Source organism: Notothenia rossii (assembly GCF_949606895.1).
Source record: "Notothenia rossii genome assembly, chromosome: 8".
Lineage (NCBI taxonomy): Eukaryota > Metazoa > Chordata > Actinopteri > Perciformes > Nototheniidae > Notothenia > Notothenia rossii.
Window position 1 is genome coordinate 4792519 of NC_136906.1, and position 7528 is coordinate 4800046.

Consider the following 7528-nt stretch of genomic DNA (forward strand, 5'->3'; position numbering starts at 1 on the left):
GACATCAACATCATAGTAAACATTTTTATTATGGGACCTTGTTCTTGGACTGTATGGATTTTGATTGCATTTCCTCCTTTATTGCAGTTTATATATTGTGTAATCCTTATCTACATGTCAAAAGCAATTGGAAAAGTGGCTAACAAAGAAATCAATACAACTAATTATCTGTCAGGATCAGTGTAATATTATGAATGACTTAAAGGTGGGGTAGGGTCATTTTGGAGAAACCAGCCCGAGTCGCTAGAATTTGAAAATACACAACCGGAAGAAATCTGCCACTTCCTCACAGAGCCCCTCCTCCAACACACACGAACGCGCACTATGACCAATGAGGGCACGAGGTAAGTTTGTGCACAGATGGAAGGCTGACAGGCAGGTAGGCCATCCAGTTACTTTAGCCGGGCCGGCTCAGATGATTGGTCGTGCTTTTTACAGCGCCACGGCTTCCACAGATGATATTATTTTATGGATTTTTTGTCAAAGCACTTCAGATATTCATTGCTATCGGGATGTTAAGAGCATTCCATGGAATATAACAAAAAGTGTGTCTCGAGCCGGTTTCTCAAACTTACCTACCCCACCTTTAAGTGATTGCTCACACATCACAAATAAATTCAAAAAGCATCAAATCATTAAAAAAGCTAAACGGAGATACAGATCTTTCTATACTGCAGAGTAATAGGGTCTTTCGTTGAGTAGCTGCTGCACACACACACACACACACACACACACACACACACACACACACACACACACACACACACACACACACACACACACACACACACACACACACACACACACACACACACACACACACACACACACACACACACACACACACACACACACACACACACACACACACACACACACACACACACACACACCTATCAGTAAGCAATTCGAATTTTAGCCTTAAATATAGAAGTGGCAAAGGGTCAACAGGTCATGGTGGTGGGCTGTTACAGACCCCCCTCAGCTGGCAAGGACTCCTTGTCTTCGCTAGCCAATCTTTTATCGCAACTAGACTACAAGGAACTAGTGCTACTTGGAGATTTGAACTGGGACTGGTTAACTGCAGTGTCAGAGGATTTTAAAAACCTTTGCATCTCTTTGAATGTTACTCAGATTGTTGACAGTCCTACTCGCCCGAACATTAAGTCCCTGATAAATCCTCCCTAACTGATCTCATTCTAACTAATGCTCCCTATAAATACTCATCTGTGGGAGTATTTGCGAATGATGTGAGTCACTGTGCTGTATCCACAATTAGGGACACTAAGGTCCAAAAGGTTAAACCTCGTATTATTATTAAGAGAGACATAAAACATTTTGTGGAGTAGGGTTTGGTTCATGATCTGTTTGGGTTTGATTGTGGAAAAATCGATCTGTGTGCTGATGTTGAAACTGCATGGTGTTATTTTTATCTTGGTTTTATGGAGATCATTGATAGACATGCACCCCTGTGTACATTTAGAGTAAAGGGACGAGACAATCCTTGGTTTTCTGCTGAACTGTCTAGTCTCCTTCATGAGAGAAACAAGGCCTGGGCAAACGCTAGGAAATCAGGCTCAGAGGTAGAATGGCTGCGTTTTAGGCAGCTAAGAAATAGCTTCACTTCACACTAAAAGTGCTAAGTCGAAGTGCTATTTGTCAGTTACCACAGAAATCCTAAATAATCCTAGGACATTTTGGAAAGCCATAAAATCGATATCCACCGGTGAGATCCGTAATGAGCTACCTCCGTGCCTTACCACCACATCTGGCTCTATATCGGACAGGGCCACCATGCTAAATTGCTTTAATGAGCATTTTGTGTCCTGTGGCTCTCTGTTTGATTTTGTTTTCTAACTCTGCTTCTGTGAACACTACAGTCTGTGACTCTGAAAAACGTGTGTTGGAAAACCCTTTCAGTTTTACTCCTTTTACTGTCAATGTTGTTCGTGAAGCATTAACCAAGTTAGATCCTGAGAAACCGGCTGGCCCGGACAACGTAGAACCTTTCTTTTTAAAGATAGCTGCAGATTTTATTACTCTTCCTCTCACTACTCTTTTTAACCTCTCCATCAGCACAAACACAATTCCTAAAGTATGGAAGTCTGCTTATGTCTTGCCTTTGCTAAAATGAGGGGAGGCCACTTTATTACATAACTATAGGCCAATCTCTAAATTGTCAGTTCTGGCCAAGGTTCTTGAACGCCTAGTGAGTTAACAGGTAAAGGTGTTTTTATGTACAAATGACATCCTGTCTAAACATCAGTCAGGCTTCAGAAAGCAACATAGCACCATCCCTGCCACAATGAAAGTGGTGAATGATATTACGAGTATTTTAGATAATAAGCAGAGTTGTGCAGCTCTATTTATTGACCTGTCCAAAGCGTTTGACACCGTCGATCATCGCATCTTAAAACAGAGGCTACTCAGTATTGGCATATCCAGCCATGCAGTGGGGTGGTTTGTGAACTTCCTCTCTGAAAGGTCCCAATGTGTTCCCTTTGATGGGCTGTCTTCTGAGTGGTTAAACATTACTAATGGTGTTCCTCAAGGTTCTGTTTTAGGTCCACTTTTATTCTCCATCTACATCAAAAGTTTAGGTGAAAATGTGAATGAAGTTACTTTACATTTTTATGCGGACGATACCGTGATGTACTGTGCAGGTCCCTCCATTCAGGAGGCTGGTTTTAAATTACAGGCTGTTTTTAACATCATTCAGACTCAGCTCTCTGAACTAAAGCTTCTTTTAAATGTTGATAAAACCAAGGTAATGCTCTTTTCTAAAGCTAAAAAGACTACAGACACTGCTTTAGATATTGTTACTATGCAAGGACAAGTACTCAAAGTGTTTACCTGTTATAAATACCTAGGTATCTGGCTTGATGATTGTCTTACTTTTAAACTTCATGTCAATAATCTGCTTAAAAAGCTGAGGATTAGACAAGGCTTATTTTTCAGGAACAAGTCCTGTTTCTCGCTTGAGGCCAGGAAAAGGCTCTGTGACCTTTTGACCTGTGCTGGACTATGGTGATTTGTTGTATATGAATGCACCTGCCCATTGCCTGGAAAAGTTAGATGCCGCCTATCACAGCGCACTGAGATTTGTCACTAACTATAAAACACTTACTCATCACTGTACCCTGTATGCCAGGGCAGGTCTGCCTTCACTAACTGTGCGGAGGCTCAGTCATTGGTACATGTTCATCTATAAAGTCATGTTGGGTAAACTACCTTCTTATATCTGCTCTCTGATCTCTGGACGAATTGAAAGTACTTATTGCCTAAGATCTCATGATGTTGTTTTATTAAATGTGCCAAGTGCTAGGACTGTCTTAGGGAAGAAAGCTTTTAGTTGTGCAGCTCCACTAACTTGGAACAGTCTGCAAACATGTTTAAAACTGAGCACTTTGGTTCCCCTGCATCATTTTAAAACTCGGCTGGGTGACATGCTGTTTGATGCTCATGGTACCTGTCACTGTGAATACAATAGAGTTTGTAAACGGTACCCTGTACATTATGTTGTATGTCATCCTTATTGTTGTTCTGTTGTTTCTATGTTACATGTGTAACTAATGTGCTGCAGGTCAGCCTTGAAAAAGAGATCTTTTGATCTCAAGGGGCTTTCACCTGGTTAAATAAAGGCTACAAACAAACAAACAAACTATCCGACCCGGTCAGGGGACTCATCTTTGGGAGGCTGTGGCTCAGTGGGTAGTGTGCTGGACTTGGAATCAGAGGATAGCAAGTTCAAACCCCACTGCAGTCAGCATGTCGTTGTGTCCCTGAGACACTTCACCCCAAATTGCTCCTGTGGGGATTGTCCACAGTATTGAGTATGGAAGTCGCTTTGGATAAAAGCGTCTAACAAGTGACATGTAATGTGATGATCAGGCAGTTAAGTGCAGATAATGTAATTAATGGAAAAACAACAGCGTGGCTAGATGATCAGAAAAAAACTTTAGAAAATAATCACAACATATGAATGCTTCAAATCAGTGTTTCCGCCAGACCAGGGCTGAGAGGGCGTCCACTCCGAGAGTTGAATTTTGAATTGAGCCGTCCCTTATAGATACTATCTCTTTACGTATTAGTGATGGGAATTGTGTTTATACCGTTTGTGTCACTTGTAACTGATACTGTCAGCTCTCTGGGGTTTTCTATTTTGTTGTGTTTTAAATGTTTTTACATCGTGTGTGAGAGAGTTTTTCAGTCTGTGGCTACACGTATGGTTTCATTGTCTCGTGCTTTTACATTTGCTTTATCTAAATGTATTCATGCTGCTTTTTATATATGTATTGATTTGGTCAACTCTGTTGTTTTGAAATGTGCTATATAAATAAAGTTGGATTGGATTGAACGGTGTTTCTCCCGTTTGTCCCGGACGTTGAAATCTTCCCTGACAGAAACGCTGTAGTACCACCACGTAGTCACACCCCCGCCCCCTTCAGTACTCACTGTGCATGGAAGTCCACCAGCACCGGCAGCTCGCTCTTGATGACCCGGACGTCGAAGTCGTCGTGGTCCTGGACGTTGAAGGAGGCGGCCCGGCGGAGGGAGGCTAGGGCGAGGGAGCGAGGGAGGGAGCGGGCGCGAGAGAGGACGGGGACTCTGGAAGACTGCAGGGAGGTAGAGAAGGAAGAGGAGACTGAAGAGGAGACCGGGAGGCAGCGGAGATCTTTGGAGGAGAGCGTCCAAAACCTACGCACCAGCAGCCTGTGAGCCATCTGAGGGGAAGAGGGACAACAAGAGAAGAAGAACAATGGAGATGTATTAAAGTATGCACACGTTATAAATCATAAAAAACAAATAGCAGATTGACACTTGTTGAGAGAAAAGCAGCTCTGGTTGCATAAGATGGTGTGTCTGTCTGTCTGTCTGTCTGTCTGTCTGTCTGTGTGTGTGTGTGTCTGTGTCTGTGTGTGTGTCTGTGTGTGTGTGTGTCTGTCTGTCTGTGTGTGTCTATGTGTGTGTCTGTGTGTGTGTGTGTGTCTGTCTGTCTGTGTATGTGTGTGTGCCTGTGTGTGTGTGTGTGTCTGTGTGTGTCTGTCTGTCTGTCTGTGTATGTGTGTGTGTGCCTGTGTGTGTGTGTGTCTGTTAGGCTTGGGCGGTATGACGGTATTACGGTATACCAGGGTATTTCGAAATACCGTCGGTATGATTTTCAATACCGTGACGTCACAGACTTTGCGCCAAATCACAGATGCGTTTCATTCTATTACACTGACACGGAGTTTTGACAGGGACGACATTGGTTGTAATGCACAGCACGCGCCAGCAGAGGGCAGGGGAGGGCAGTCCGTCTTTCCCGCTCTCAGAGCTCAGCACAGAGCTGAGCTGAGCAAGATGGCGGCAGCATTTGCCGGCCCCGAACTCGGACAACTAGTAAAAAAGAAAAATGCCTCTGCGCCTGTTTGGGACTATTTTGGGTTTACTCGTCGCCAGTGACTTCATCCAGCACAACGAGAGACAGAGGCACTTCTTTGGGAATGTTTAAGACGGGGTGAGTGAGTGTTGACATTTTTTAATCCTATGCAACTGGTTGATGGTTTTGTAGTCGAGGTCGGACGGTTTTAAAAACGAAAGCATTTACGTGCTAAACATTCACGCGAGTAATCCAATGAATCAAATGGAAATAAGGTTTTTAACACATGCACGGAATAATATTGCCAAACTAGTTAGTGAATATAGCAAACTTTATTCAATAAGTCAAGTATTTACTCCCGGAAAATGTTTATGTATGATGATATATTGTTAACTTAGCTCACTATGGAAACAACGTCGGACATCTACAAACGCGTCCTGTATCCGATCTCAAAATGTGCCATTTGCACAATGTGTCATGTATGCAGCCCTTGTTTTGCACTTGCGCGCACGTCGCGGCACTTTGCGAGCGTCTACCGGCTCGGGCTGCATTTTACACCGAACATATAATATACCGTTCGAAACATCTATTTGCCGCCGAACGCCACCTCACTCAAGTCGACCCAAGTCATACCGTCAGTCGCGGCTGGTGGAAAATATTTTTGGTGGGGCTGTTGATATAGTGAGTAAAAACATTTTTGGGGGGAGAAATTACCCCTTAAATTGGGACTGATACCGTCATATACCGTATACCACGGTATGATGTCAGCAAGGTATGACGGTAGGAAAAAAATGATACCGCCCATGCCTAGTGTCTGTCTGTGTGTGTGTGTGTGTCTGTCTGTCTGTCTGTCTGTCTGTGTCTGTTAGGGCTGCACGATATTTTTTAATAAAATCGCACGTCCCTGCGATGTGAATATCGCGCATGCGCACATATCGCCGTTATCGCCATGACACGATATATCGTTCAGCCCTAGTGTGTGTGTGTGTGTGTGTGTGTGTGTGTGTGTGTGTGTGTGTGTGTGTGTGTGTGTGTATGTGTGTGCACCTGCATGTGCGTGTGTCAGCATGTTTACAGCTTCCTACATGCAGGGCGTAGTGTGTGTGGGTTTCTCAGGTGTGATTGATGTGTGTTTACCTGAATCACAGACAGGCTTTGACTAGATTCTCTTGTATGAATATAATGTCATGGTAAGCACTGCAGCAACATATCTAACAGAAACAGCTAGATGTACGCGTCTGTGCCTAAAAGGGCCCCTTTAAGTAAAAGAACAGTAGTATCATCAGGAAAATGTATTCAAAGCATCAAAAGTACTCATTCTGCAGAACAATGGCCTCTATACGAGATATTATTATATGTGACATTGTTTTCATATTGTTGTATTTAGTAGCATTTAACTGTAAATAATCACAATCAGAATCCTGTATTAGTCCCACAGCGTTACAGCAAACGTGGCATAGCAGGTAAAAAAAGGCACTTTACTTTACTTGAGTATTTCAATGTTGCTACTTTGTACTTTTACTCCACTACATGTATTTAATATCTTTAGTTACTTTACAGATGTGGATGAATGATGTGAAATATAATCAAGTGTTAAATCAGACTTTAGTTCCACCTGGAGTAAATCCACAAGCTACCCTGCAGTATACAAAGTCATTCAAACTAGCTGCACCTTTACCAGCTTTGAGAACACTTTCATGATCAATCATTATAAAACATATCATATCTATTATTCTGAAATGGACCAATCTGCACAATGACTACTTTTACTGTCGCTACTTTCACTATATTTTGATGATAATACTTTTCTACTTTTACTTGAGGAACATTTTGAATGCAGGACTTTTACTGAAAAACAGAGTATTCCTACACTCTGGTACTTCTAATTTTACTCAAGTACAAGATCTGAGTACTTCTACTTTTACTAAAGTACAAGATCTGAGTACTTCTACTTTTACTCCAGTACTAGATCTGAGTACTTCTACTTTTACTCCAGTACTAGATCTGAGTACTTCTCTCTTCTGGTTAAATACCTCCACTGCTTTGTTGTTTTACACACTCCCACAAACAGAGGAGGAGAACTTTAAATATCGGGTACATCTCTGTGAACATGTCCCTGAATAATCATTTTATAATCCCTTTAACGCAGATTCTCCTCCGGTTTGC